Below are 14,360 nucleotides of genomic sequence, written 5' to 3'. Positions count from 1 at the left end.
TGTTAACACCTACAACTAAATAACCTCCAGAGGTACCGGTGTCATATTGTCTCTGAATATAACGACATAAAAGACAGCATCACATAAAACACTATACATACAACATAAAACAGAGCATTCGGACACCAGGAGTCTTTGTGCGGGTGTCCTCGCCACGTCAAAATGACATACTAGTGTAAAGGCATAAATATCCTAAATAGGCGGGGACATCCACACAGAGGTCCCCAGAAGACTCGAGCCTGTCAAGTACAGAGGGAGATAGGGGGAAGAGAAGGGGGAGAGAAAAGTCGGCTACAATAACTACAGATCCTATGTACACTTGCTAGGTTAATTGCCACTTGTACTGACAACTAAATGCCAGTAATGGTCATAATGTATATGTTGATGGTAGTTCACAATGGGTATATAGCGGAACTATGTGGGTATGTGAGAGTCCAGTGTTGTGGTCACATATATGTAGGTACTCCAGTATTGATAGTGTCACCACCCGAATAATAATTCCAAATTTGCTGGATCACTGTAATGTTAAATCGGATGCTGGGCCTGTATAGTATCCATATAACGCACCAGTATAGGCAATGAGTGTAGTAAAAGATTGGCATACAATACCCACTCCGCAATGCTGTTATATCCAGTGGATTTTCCTGGGAAGGTGATGTGCCTACTAACGCAGTCTCATACTTAGAGTCCCATAGACAGCAGTATAGATCTATTTGGTGCTCAAAAGCGCAAAGTATATCCTATTTTGTATAGTCCGTTGGACGTGTTAGGCTCCCTGTGTTGGATGTTACAGTCTCTCCAATTCATCAGCCCACTATCTCCTCGCAGGCTTGCTTCCAGGATCCGGCAGAGAGCAGCGTCACGTGACGCGTGTGACGTCAATTTCCATCCATTTTTTAATAACACTCTGAGCTTTCATTGGTTGGTCATTGCAATTAGCGAATCATTTTAGATAAAATCTCAATGTTTGTATCTAAATATTTTAGTTTTCATACACATTGGTCAAAATGGTCCAGTAGATAATTTTACACACATGCTAGCTAATCAAAAGCAGCACTTTGAGCAGAATTATTCACATTTTTAGTAAATTAGAGCAATAATTACTAATTTGCATTTCTTTAACCTCCCTGGCAGTAATTCTGAGTGTGGCTCGGGGTTAATTTTCAGTACCAAAAGCAGTAACCCCGAGCCACATTCGGGATAGCACCATAGTATCCCTGTACTGTTACTTACCTTGTCCCTATGATTCCCCAATGTCCTCCCGCTGTGTCCTCCGGTTTCCCTTCCCTGTGAGCGCCGTGACACAAGGCAGTGGAGCTGGGCAGAAAATTCAAAAAGTTCAAAACATAACATACACACAATACATTGTAATCTGTTAGGATTACATTACTGTATCAAAACATTTCATGTCGGTTTTGTCCCTAGTGCCTGGAAATTTGAGGCTGCCCATGGCATCCATAAAGCTTCCCTTTAGGTCTAAAGCGATTTTAGACCAGCTAGAAAACAGCAATGGTGAATTAGAATCACTTGCAGAATTGAGCGATAGTGATTCGTGGGAAAATTTGTCATCAGAAACTGAAAGTGATGTTAGTGGTGATTCTGCGACTGAGCTCAGTGATGTGCAAACTTGGTGCTCTATTGACTAAAGATCTGGCAGTGCCCCCAAGAGTCCCATTTACTGGAGCATCTGGTATGAAAGTAGACTTTGAACATGACAACCCCTTGGCCTACTTATAATTATTTCTGACCGATGAAGTTATTGAAAAAATAGTTACTAAGACAAAGAGCAACAATTAGCTACTATGCATCAGAAGTTTCCAATAAGCAGAAAGTGGGAACCAGTGACGAAAGATGACATTTGGAAATGTCTGGGCCTAATAATACTTCAGGTAGTGGTGGGGAAATGGTAGAATAGGAATGGGGGGGATGGGTGGACATGGACCAAACTGATGCCAATTCACGGGTCAGGGCCCAGAAAGGGAGTACCAACTCACCCAGTTTTGGGTGGAGTTCACCAATGGGACCTGGGCATCACTGAAAAAAAGAGGGGGTTAGGGACAATAATGACAATATTTGACAGAGAACAATTACAATAGGCAACTGCAAAGAGTTAAAAGACAACATTGTCTATTAAAATGAACATCATTGGGATCCCAAACATGCCAAACCATTCAACATTTTAGAAACAGCAGCCAACACGTTACTGGAGGCAAATAGTCATCATCCAGGAGCCTTAGAAAAGGGTATCCCGACCAAGCAATTTTTAAGGATATGCCGCAACTGCTCTCTGGAATGTGAATATCAGGATGAGGTTGCTCAGCTCTATAAACAATTTTATGAATGGAACTACCCACATTACGCACTGAAACGCTCAAGAAAAGAGCATCTCAGAAGAAACGTGAGGAACTGCTGGCTCTGGATAGGTGCCCGGATTCTCGATCTTCTATTCTGAATCCAGTTAGGATCATAATTCCATTTAGTACCCAATAGAACCATGTTCAGACCATTCTACCCAGCAATGAGGAAACAGAAAAAGAAGTACTACAAGAAGATCTTCAGGCATCTTCTTGAGCAATGCTTGTGGAATGCCTACATTGTGCTAAAAAAAAAAAAAGAATGACAAGCCTGTGATTCATTTTGACTCAATTTGGAAAGCTGCCGAACATATCTTTGTGAACCACCAAACACCATCAATGGCTGTGAATAAAGCTGGACATCGTGCTGTTGGCATTGTCAACCCGGAATGCCTGACTGGTCGTCACTTCATGGACTACATCCCACCAATCGAGAAAAAGTCAGCACCTACCAGGATGTGCATGGTTTGTTGCTCAAAGCGAGATGACAGTGGAAAGAAAATCATAAAGGAAACTAGATTCCATTGTTCTGATTGTAACGTCGGACTTTGTGCAGTCCCATGTTTCAAAAATGTTCATACCCGGATGTTTACTAAACCAATATGCAGTGTCTAGTATTACAGTGACTAGTATTGCAGCCTTGTTTGGACAAACGTCAGTGTTTTTGGTTTGATTACATTGAATAAAATGTATTATTATTATATTATTATTTTTTTTATAATTATTTATAGTTATTTATTATATTATAATTTATGATCTTGTGTTTCAAACTTTATCATACCAGGGGTGTCTACTAGCCTCTTGTTTGGACAGATTATTGGCTCCTGCCCCAGAAGATTTGGCTGCTGAATGACCAGGCCATTTTTTGTGATTCGGCACTGCATTGCTTTAACTGACAATTGCGCAATCCTGTGACGTTGTACCCAAACAAAATTGACATCCTTTTTTTTCCCCACAAATAGAGCTTTCTTTTGGTGGTATTTGATCATCTCTGCCGTTTTTATTTTTTGCACTATTAACAAAAAAGTGTGACAATTTTGAAAAATTATTTTGTACTTTTTGCTATAATAAATATCCCCCATTATTTTTAAAAAGCTAATTTTTTCTCAGTCTAGGTCAATATGCCAGGCGCCCCTAGTGGCCACCAAAAGAAGCAATGTAACATGACGGCGATTTGCGCAACCAAGCCATACTGCTGCAGTACAACTGCGGTAGCTGGTCGGCAAGCGGTTAAAGTGAATTATTCCTAAGAATTACAGGCCTACAATATAAAACAACAAATTTCCATGCAAAACAATGTACCGCTTTGACATTCAAAAATACTGACATAATCAGATCACCAGGGAGGTTAAAGCTGATCTTCAGGAAACAGCTAAATACAGAAATTAAATATGTACAGTAAATGGAAGCTGTTTTACCTGCCAACAAAATTGTATTTGTATCCATCCAGTGCTGAGATTGAAGTACATATTTCTGCCACCTAGGGAATCCCTGTATGGCACAGGAGGGGACCTTTTTTGCTGCAGTTACACTTTCACATACTTGTATCCTCCCCACTGAGCTGATATTTCTTTCCTTTCTCTTTTTATTAAATGCATAAAATGCAATTTATAAAGTCTACATTATGGACTTAAACAGTATGTTGCATTGTGTTTTGAACTTTTGAGCAGTTGTTTTTTCACTGTCACCTGGTTTCATTACTAAAATAAAGTGGTATAAAATGAGGATTCTGAATGAGGCTGAAAGATTGATGGGATTCTGACTAGCAGTGGCACTAATGAATGTAAAGGCTGCTGATTACTGACCTTCTTTTTTATCTATACTTGATATTTCTCTGTAATTGGGAAAGGGGGTATTGCATATTCTTCCTTACACTGTACTCGTAATATTTAGACTTCGTATAATGTAAGGGCACATGTGGAACTATATTGTAGATTGTTCTGTGATGTTTAATAGAGGAGAAGATAGTAAGTAGACTGAAATACGAATAAATCAATTTGTCACAGCTGACCTACAGAAAGAAATGGCACTAGAGAAAGACTGAGAATATTTTAAAATACATTTCCTACCTCATTACACCAGAACTGCTGAACTTTTCCAATGTTTCTTAACAATGCTTTGAAAATAGAATTGTTATAAGTAAAACAGATCAAAGAGATAAAAAGTGAAACAGATTTTAAGATTAATATATATATATATATATATATATATATATATATATATATATATATATATATATATATATATATATATATATATATAAACAAATACCCCAGCACACACCTGACTAGTCAGTATGCTGGTGTATCACAAAACCCAGACCCAGGACTGGGGATTTCATCCGACCCATATTGCTACAAAATCCCCAGGCTCCAAAAATTGATTTTATTAAATAATGAGGAAACTGAAACTAAAATTCCCAAATAAGCAAATCCCCTGGAGCCCCTCAACCTGCCTGGTTGAGAGCCCTGCATCCTTCTGCTGGTGGGGTACCACACTACCACATAATCTATATATATTATTTGGTACTGTGGTACCCCACCAGCAGAAGGATGCATATCATATGCATATCATATGACCCCTTGCCATGTGATCAGCTGTCAGCCAATGACAGCTGATCATATGATCAAAACAAAAGCTTGGTGATAGTTTTTTTTTCTCCTCATGCTGACAGCGGAGGAGAAAAAAAACCCCAAACACCAGCTCATCTTAAAGGGACATTGGTCCTGAAAAGGAAGAGGCAATTATGCCTCATTGATGCCACCTATCAATGCCCACAAGTGCTACCTATCAATGCCCACAAGTGCCACCTATAAATGCCCACAAGTACCACCTGTAAATGCCCACCAGTGGTGCCAATCAGCGCCACCTAGAAGTGCTGCCTATTAGTGTAACCAATCAGTACCCATCACTGCCACCCATCAGTGCCCATCACTGCATCCCATCAGTGCCCATCACTGCCATCTATCGGTGCCCATCAGTGCTGCCTCATCAGCATACATCAATGATGGCCAAAAATTACCCATTTTAAAATTTTACAACAAAATCAATTATTTATTTATTTTAATTTGGGTTTTTACATTTTTTTTTAACAAAAAATAAAAGTTGCACAGGTGGTCAAATAACACCAAAAGAAAGCTCAATTTGGGGAAAAAAAAAGAAAAAAAAAATTCATTTGGGTACAGTGTTGTATGACTGTGTAATTGCCATTCAAAGTGCATCAGCGCTGAAAGCTAAAAATTGGTCTGGATAGGAGGGAGGTTCAAGTGCCCAGTAAACAAGTGGTTAATAGACGTGGGACAGCAAGCCCTTAAATGGATAATTAGAAAATATATTTAAATGGCATATTGGGTTTGACAATACATAACACTGATGCACATAGTAGAAAAGCTTTAATATGTATACACACACATACATGGTGTTGACCTCATGATTACATTACATATACATATAAAAGGGATGGCATATAAAATTGACAAAAGATTTAATATGGATACAATTTATTATTGCAAATTCATATATGTACACATCATCTAAATGGCACTATGCAGTATAATCAATGGTAAGAAACACAGTATAACAATATCCCTTTGATATGTACCAGGATCCCTCATATATCAAAAAGGGTGTTTCATCTCCGGAGAACAAAAAAGAGGTGGTGATCCGCCTTGCGGGTACAGGAGGGGGTTTGGTTATCATGTCCAAAACCTTCTATAAGAAAGAGATGGGCCGGTTGTTGGGAGATAGCGAGACCTACCAGTTGTTATGAGGGGATCCAGTTTTTTAATATAAAGAACAGTTACACCCTCTGATTGAGAGAGGGAAGCAAAAAAGGATCCTCACCAAAAAGGAGGCATTGTATTTAGATCCCATAGCGTGTTGGACACGATCATCTTTTTTTTTACCAAAGAGTCATAAGAATGCCCAAGCCCCACTGGGTAGGCCAATAGTGAATGGTAATGTCCGCATGCTTGGAACAGTATAAGGATTTCTTCCTTAAACCCCTTGTGTCTGAGGCATATTTGCAGGATACCAAACACATGATTCGGATATTAGAAACTTTACCTTGTTGCCCTAGTAGTGTACTAATTACAGCTGATGTTAGCTCACTTTACACTATCACAGGACATCAGGATGCCGTGTCTTCGGTAGAGTGGACTTTGGAGAAATAATGTCTCTCATGTGCTCATAAAAAATTCCTTATCCGGTGTTTTGATTTTTTTGGTATGACAGGCAATTTTACCTTCAAGTTAAACGCCATGGCCGCTCAGTTTGCTCCCAGTGGCGCCAGCTTGTTTATGGCACACTGGAAGGAGAAAATGGTCTTCTGGAATTGTCTCCTTTAAAATGTTAAAATGTTAAAGGAGGTATATAAATGACCTCTTCATGGTCTTGGAAGGTCCTAATCTTAACAATAAAAACATTGTTCTTATTGGAACATAGATATGGAACATATGGTGTTCCTGGACCCGGAAGTCTTCAAGAAAGGAGACCATTTCAGGATTTGGAGCAATTTTAAGCCCACTGATAGAAGCAAATACATCCCCTTGGATAGTTGCAACCATAAGACCTGGCTGTGAAACATTCCAAGAGGACAGTTTGTTCATTTAAAAAGGAACTGTACCGAGCCGCGGAGCGAGATGGCCGCTTGATCGACGAGCTCCGCTCCACAGCAGGCTTAATCCGCTACATCAGCGCAACTGACCGACACTCTCTCGCCCACCGGAGAGGGGAAGTCGCGGGACACACAGCGGTATGCCCGGACGCCGCCATCCACCACCGCAACCGCGCCGAATGACCGAGTATTTCGGCCGCATGGAGCACGGAGGGATCCAAGATGGCGCCGACCAGGCTGCCCTCCACACAGGCTCCACATCACACAATCCGACGCCGCTCGATATGTCTTACGAGCGGCCCTGTACAGACAGAGGCGTCAGAGGAGAACATGAGGAGATGGACAGTCTACCCCCCCTCCGCTCCACACAGGGGACATCCCGCAGGAGAGAGGTATGAGATTGGCCTCTTCTCCCTGTAACTCTCCTCAAAAAGCACCCATAGCTAAAAAGCACCATGGCTCTGACCCAGGCCATGTTCCTGCTACTTCAGCCCCCTTATCTACTCTGGCTACCATACCAGTGACCAGCAACCCTGTATCTGAAAGCATGCTAAAATCTATGCTGCTCACTCTGCAGAAGGATCTCCACAGGGAGCTGCAACTCTCTCTATCCCAAGCACATGACAGGCTGGACTGCCTGGAAGATAGAGCAGACATGACAGAGGAACACCTCTCAGACATGAGCAGGGCTCATAATGAACTCCTCACCGCACACGACCATCATACAGATGAGATTCAGAAAATAAAGCTGAAACTCGCAGACCTCGAAGACAGGTCCAGACGTAATAATATAAAATTTAGAGGTGTCCCTGAAACCGTGCAACCTAACGATTTGCCAAAGTACTTGCATCAACTCTTCCTTACCCTTCTTCCTGACCTCACACCCCAAGATATGACCATCGACCGAGCGCATAGAATTGCGAAACCGGACCATCTCCCGGCTGACACACCCCGAGATGTTCTAGCCAGGGTCCATTTCTATCAGGTTAAGGAACAACTCCTTCGCGCGGCCAGGAACCTGAGGCCCCTTCCATCTCCTTACAGTAAAGTGTCACTTTTTGCGGACTTGTCCCCCGCCACCATGGAACTCCGCAGAGCATTCTCACCGGTCACATCCCTACTCCAAGAGCACAATATTGTTTATCGCTGGGGCTTCCCCACCAAGCTTCTGGTCACTTACCAACAAAAAGTGGTTCCGATCCTATCACCCAAAGACGGCTACAAGAAGCTAACCAACTGGGGACTGCTTCCTCTCCGACCGAAGTCACACAACTCAGCAAAACACCCTACAGATTCTCCGCCCTCTCCCCGGCGAGCCTCGAACAAATCCAACAAAACCTGATGCCCTCCATGACAAGCACTGTCCCTGGCATGTGAAGCCTGCCTGGGCGTCTTATCCAGTTTCACACCCCCGTTGAATTATAGTGTGCCAAGCACACCTCTATAAATACCTTCCTGTACTTCTATTGCCACAAAGGTAATTTATTCGTTTGTTACTTTTGGATATTTTTGATATTCCAGTTTTTTGCTCTTTTTCCTTTATTATTTTGTTTTTTATTTTATTTTCCTCCCTTCCTTTGTGCCATCACTTTGTTAGCCACTGGTGCCCAACAATCTTTGAAAGAACTGCCAGTCCCTGAAGCCAGACGCTTCCTTAACATAACAATATCTAAAGTCGCACATGAGATTTCTATCTTGTTGTTATTATAGTAATTACGGGCATCATAAAATGTAAATTGCATATGCTTACGTATCCTGTTGTACTATATAAAAATTGTACTACGCTGTTTTGTATTACTTGTGGTCGCACTCAACACCTGTGCAATATCTACCATAAATAGCCACCATGCCAATTAAAATTGTTTCCCTTAACACCAAGGGGCTTAACTCCCCTTTCAAAAGAAACCTCCTCTGGAAAGAGGCGTGTAAGCAAAAAGCTGACATAATATGTGTACAAGAAACGCATTTTACACAACAAAACCCACCCAAATGTACACATAAAAAGTATTCCCACTATTTTTTCTCTAATCACGCCCAAAAGAAATGTGGGGTAATGATTGCTGTAAGTTCCGATCTGTCCTTTAGCCCACAACAAATTGACACGGATGAGGAAGGCAGGTTTATCATACTAACTGCGACGATCGACAACCAACTCTTAACATTGGTGAATGTTTACGCGCCCAATACTTCTCAAAAGAAGTTTTTCAAACGCCTTAGGACCAAACTACAACTGATTAAACACAACCCCCTAATCATTTGTGGGGACTTTAATGATATCCCTGATCCCTTGCTAGATACAACCAACCCCGGTAGGAAGACTTCTTCCGCCCTCTCCAAGTTTATGACCAATGAAAACCTATACGATCCGTAGAGATGCACACACGATGTTGAGCGCGATTACACTTTTTATTCCTACCCTGGTAACTCCTACTCTCGGATCGACCTCTTTCTCACGAACCAAAAAGCTTTGCTATCCACCTCAGAACCCCACATTGGCACGATTACATGGTCAGACCATGCACCAATTTCCCTGACCCTATTCCCCTCTCAATGCCCCACTAACCATTCTGTGTGGCGCATGAATGCATCCTTACTCTCCAATCCTACTTATGAAAAGGAAATAGAATCCGAGATCAGGAGTTTCTTCGAGCACAATTGTGCATCGGTAGACAACCAAGCTACAGTGTGGTTAGCACACAAAGCCTCGCTACGAGGGCTTTTTATGAAATTGGGAGCTCGAGAACGCAAGAGACGGGACGCAGAGGTAGACCAGTTGTTACAACGTATTAAATCCTTAGAACTAGCCCATAAAACCAATCCCACTACTATGCTGCTAGATTCCCTTCGTGATCATAGAAGACAACTTACTGAGTTATTAAACAATAAATTTGACTATTACATCAAAAGACTAAAATTGAACTCATACGCCTTCAGCAACAAATCAGGAGCCTTTTTGGCCAAACAAATCAAAAAGCAACAATGCAAGACGAAAATCCCATATCTCCTAAACTCCCGAGGCATACGTATGACCGGTCCCCTAGACATAGCCAACACGTTCGCAGCTTTCTACTCGGACCTTTATAATCTCCAAACAACGAGGTCAGACACCCCGATAACTACCGACGCTATAGACTCCTTCCTTTCCTCAGTCCAATTACCAGCCTTGACACCGACTCAACTTCAAGACTTATCCGCCCCCTTCTCACTTGCCGAAGTCCATTCAGCTATCAAATCGCTCCCACTACACAAAGCACCGGGCCCCGATGGATTTGTCAATGAATACTATAAGCACTACAATGACATCCTTTCCCCCCATCTCTGCAACGCCTTCAATCAATATGCCTCCTCTGGCATAATGCCAAAGGAGTGTCTGAATGCCCTTATAGTAACCCTACCCAAGCCAGGTAAACCTTCGGATACCCCAGGAAATTTTAGACCTATTTCACTCTTAAACACAGACACCAAACTGTACGCTAAACTGTTGGCTCTTAGACTCTCCACGGTGATGACACAACTGATTCATAAAGACCAGGTGGGTTTCATCCCTGGTAGACAAACCTCGGATGGCACCCGTCGTTTTATTGACATTATTCAATGGACGGAACACAACAAAACACCTTCTCTGCTCCTCTCACTGGATGCAGAGAAGGCGTTTGACAGAGTACATTGGATATACCTAGAAGCGGTCCTACGTAAGTTTGGCATCTCCGACAAACTTCTACAAGCCATCCTCTGCCTCTATTCCTCCCCCAGTGCACGAGTATGGACATCGGGAGTCATCTCAGATCCTTGTTATATCACTAATGGCACACGCCAAGGGTGTCCTCTCTCCCCTCTAATTTTTGCTATGGTCATGGAACCATTAGCCCAACAAATTCATTCCAACCCCAACATTAAAGGTATCACAATAGGCCCAGTAGAACATAAAATAGGATTATACGCAGACGATGTAATAATATCGCTCTCCGATCCACGACAATCATTGAGGGAAGTTCAAAAAATTCTAGATCAATTCAGTGCAATCTCTCTTTATAAGGTAAATCACAGCAAATCCCTTATGCTAGCACTAGGTCTTGACAAGTCAACGGTCCAACATATATCCACAGAATCACCCTTTTCCTGGTCTACTTCTGCGTCTCTAACTTATTTAGGAATTCAATTAACCTGCTCCAGTACACAACTTCTGCGGTCTAATTACTCGGCCCTCGTGGCGAGGCTCCATCAGTTGTCCCATGGGATGAATCACCCGTTTGTCTCATGGGCGGGCAGGATTGCGCTAGTTAAGATGTTTCTGCTTCCCCACATTCTATATGTTTTCCGCACTCTCCCGATACCATTCCTACCGGTGCATCTGAGATCTCTTCAAACCATTCTCCATACCTTTATCTGGCAAGGTAAAAAACCCAGGATCAATAGGAAAACCCTAACAACCCCAATCTGCAGAGGAGGTATGGGTGTTCCCAACGTCACTTTATACTACAAAGCAGTCCTCCTAGAACAACTCAAGGTTTGGTGGAACTCATCTACTTCTTCTAACTGGGCACAGATAGAAACGGAAACACTACCTACCAAACCCAGGTTATTTTTGTCTGCCTACCTTCTTGCACCTGGAACACGACACTACCCATTGGACACCGTGTCTGCCTCTATTAGAGTATGGACATCTCTTCCACAATTGTCGAAAGGCATACCTCACTCTATACTGCCCTTTATTCCTACTCAGTCGCTAACTCTAATTTTACCTGATCTGCCCATACAACCCTGGGTTGAAGCAGGCATCTCGGATCTAGGAAAATTATTTTCCGCCTCACGTCTGAAATCTTTTGCGGAGCTCCAATCCGCTTACCTAATCTCTCACAAATCCTTCTACATATACTTAAGGATCAGGTCCTTACTCAACAAGATCGAATGGACTCACCAACGTGGGATACTGCATACTACGGTCGCATACCTCACCACAAACAATCTTGCATGCAAAGGTATATCGTGTATCTACAAAGAGTTATCCCGACCCTCAGTTGACCTGCTCCAAACTCATATCTTAAAATGGTCTAAGCACATCCCAATCAGCCCACCTAGCAATGTGTGGCTCCAGGCTCTCTCTCTTCCTGCCAAGCTGTCACGCTGTACAACACACTGGGAAGCGCTACAAAAATTATTCCACCACTGGTATTATACGCCCGACAGACTTGCAAGAATTTTTCCAGATGTATCTCCTCTATGCTGGAGGGGATGCGGTTCCGTAGAATCGCCTTTTCATATCTGGTGGGAATGCCCATCACTAAAAGACTTTTGGTCCCAAATTCGAAACATTCTCCAAACAATCAATTGTGCTGCTTCAAATCTAACCCCCTTGGATATCCTTCTCGGGCTAGCAATCCCATCCTGGCCCAAAAAGCTACAAACAGTATCCACCCAGGTTCTAATTGCCGCAAGACTGGCTATCGCTCGTAAGTGGAAGTCCTCGCAACCTCCAGACCTCCGAGAGGTGATATCCATTCTAAACTCCAATTTCGAACTGGAACATATCTTTTCCAAAGCTCACCTTTCAAAGAATAAATTCCTCAGGGACTGGAACCCTTGGATCAATGATCCAAGGAGCACACGACTAACATGATCTCTGGCACCAGATTCGTTCAACGTAACACTCTGCTACGAACTATGCTCCTGTTGTTCTCTTAGTTAAAGTTAGATATACACAATCCTTATAATTGTCCTAAACAGCGTATGTATTCTGTGTTATACCCAAGTAAGTTGGCCACCCGGCCTCTCAATTGCATCTGTATCTATTTTGTTGCTATATGTTTGTCTGTTATCTCAGCAATGTTGTTATCAGACTTAATGGCAATTGATGTTGACGAACATAACTATGGATCCAGGCTCTTCTCTTCTGTTCTTTTTACGTGATAAAATGCAATCACATCTTCCCTTCTGTAAAGCATGTATACACTTCTGTACTATGAAAATTATCAATAAAAATGTAAGTTTAAAAAGGAACTGTACCACAGTAACTGATCATATGGCCCAGGTTTTGGCCAAAAGGTTTATACAGAAAGGCTATCAAGGGAATATTTTAGTGGGAGAGATAGATAAGGTCCATGATTTGGGCAGAAATCTTTTTTTCTCAAGCCCCAAAAAAATAAGGGAGAAATAACATGAATTTAAATTAGTAATGGACTACAATTTACAGTATAGGAAATTGGAAAGGATTATCACCAAGCATTGGGTGATCCTATTGAAGGATCAAACTTCAGACCCTGTTCTTCCTGCACATCCCCAATTTATTTACCGATGGGCCCCTACCCTTAAGGATATGGTTGCTCCCAGGGTGGTGAATCCTCCTATAATAAAAGAAAACAGGTTGTTTTCTTTTTTGTCCAGCTTCTATGCTATGTGGGCGGTGTTCAACATGTAGACGCAAAATAATATCAAAAGGCATAAAGAATTTTCATCCTCTGTTACTAATAAGAAATATAAGATTAAGGACCACATTACGTGCAGCACGCAAGGGGTGGTATACATGCTAAAGGGTGACTGTGTCCTCCAACACATCGGCAGGACCTCTTGGACACTTAGGCCTTAGATCTCATAGTGTTTCCAAACACTTCCGAATGTGTCATGATGTCTTACATTCTGGAGAGTGGAAAAAGTTAGTGAGCATTGGAGAGGGAGGAGTTTTATTGGGTGCCTTTGTCAAAGAGAATCGTTTTGGAACTTTGAAACCAAAGTTCTCATGCCTTTAGGATTGAACATTGAGTTTGATTTTAATAGTTTTATTAGGCATTATTAGTGTATTAGTCACCCCCCTAATCTTTACATATTTTGCTATATTTTTTCCTTTTATATTTATCCTTTTTGTTTTATTTTTTCCTTCCTCCCTATAACAGAGTTATATGATATTTGATAGTAGGTCATTGTGCTATCTATTAATAGGGGTTGCATGCATATATTTTTATATTTGGTTATATTTTATATTTTGTTTTGTAACGGATAGCCACGGGTGCCACAAACGCAGATAATCGGTATTTTTTTTTTATTTATTCTTTTTACTTTCCATGACCAAGATTAATAGGGTATGCTAAGAGTTTTTATAGCTTTGCTGACAGCCCTTTCTTATCCCTCATTTTTGAAAGAAGGCGTTATTTTACGTTTTAGTTTTAAATATGCCTGTGGAGGTTGTAACTCCCACTAGTATGGTTGCACAGCACCTCTGGCATTTACGTTTCCATGGCTGCTGACTCTGTCAAGTATGATTGTGTGGCAGGTCTAGCATAGACGTCACTGCGGTTACTAGTGTCCTATATTATCAGTCAAGTGACACAGTGGTTCCACATGCTGACAAAGTCCTATAGGACATAATGCGTATGGGAGGAGGAGCAGATCTGTTTGTG

At 41.8% G+C, this 14,360-nt stretch overlaps 1 protein-coding gene across 1 annotated transcript in view; it reads left to right on the top strand.

Moving 5' to 3' along the window:
- Window positions 1–14,360, top strand: part of CDH18 (cadherin 18) — a 965,040-nt gene that overhangs the window by 552,160 nt on the left and 398,520 nt on the right. The window lies entirely within an intron of this gene.

The sequence above is a fragment of the Lithobates pipiens genome, unplaced genomic scaffold (assembly GCF_037356315.1).
Source record: "Lithobates pipiens isolate NorthernLeopardFrog02 unplaced genomic scaffold, aLitPip1_a1.2 Scaffold_19, whole genome shotgun sequence".
NCBI classification, from domain to species: domain Eukaryota; kingdom Metazoa; phylum Chordata; class Amphibia; order Anura; family Ranidae; genus Lithobates; species Lithobates pipiens.
Note: the sequence above shows the minus strand (reverse complement) of the source record. Positions and strands in the feature narration are given on the sequence as shown.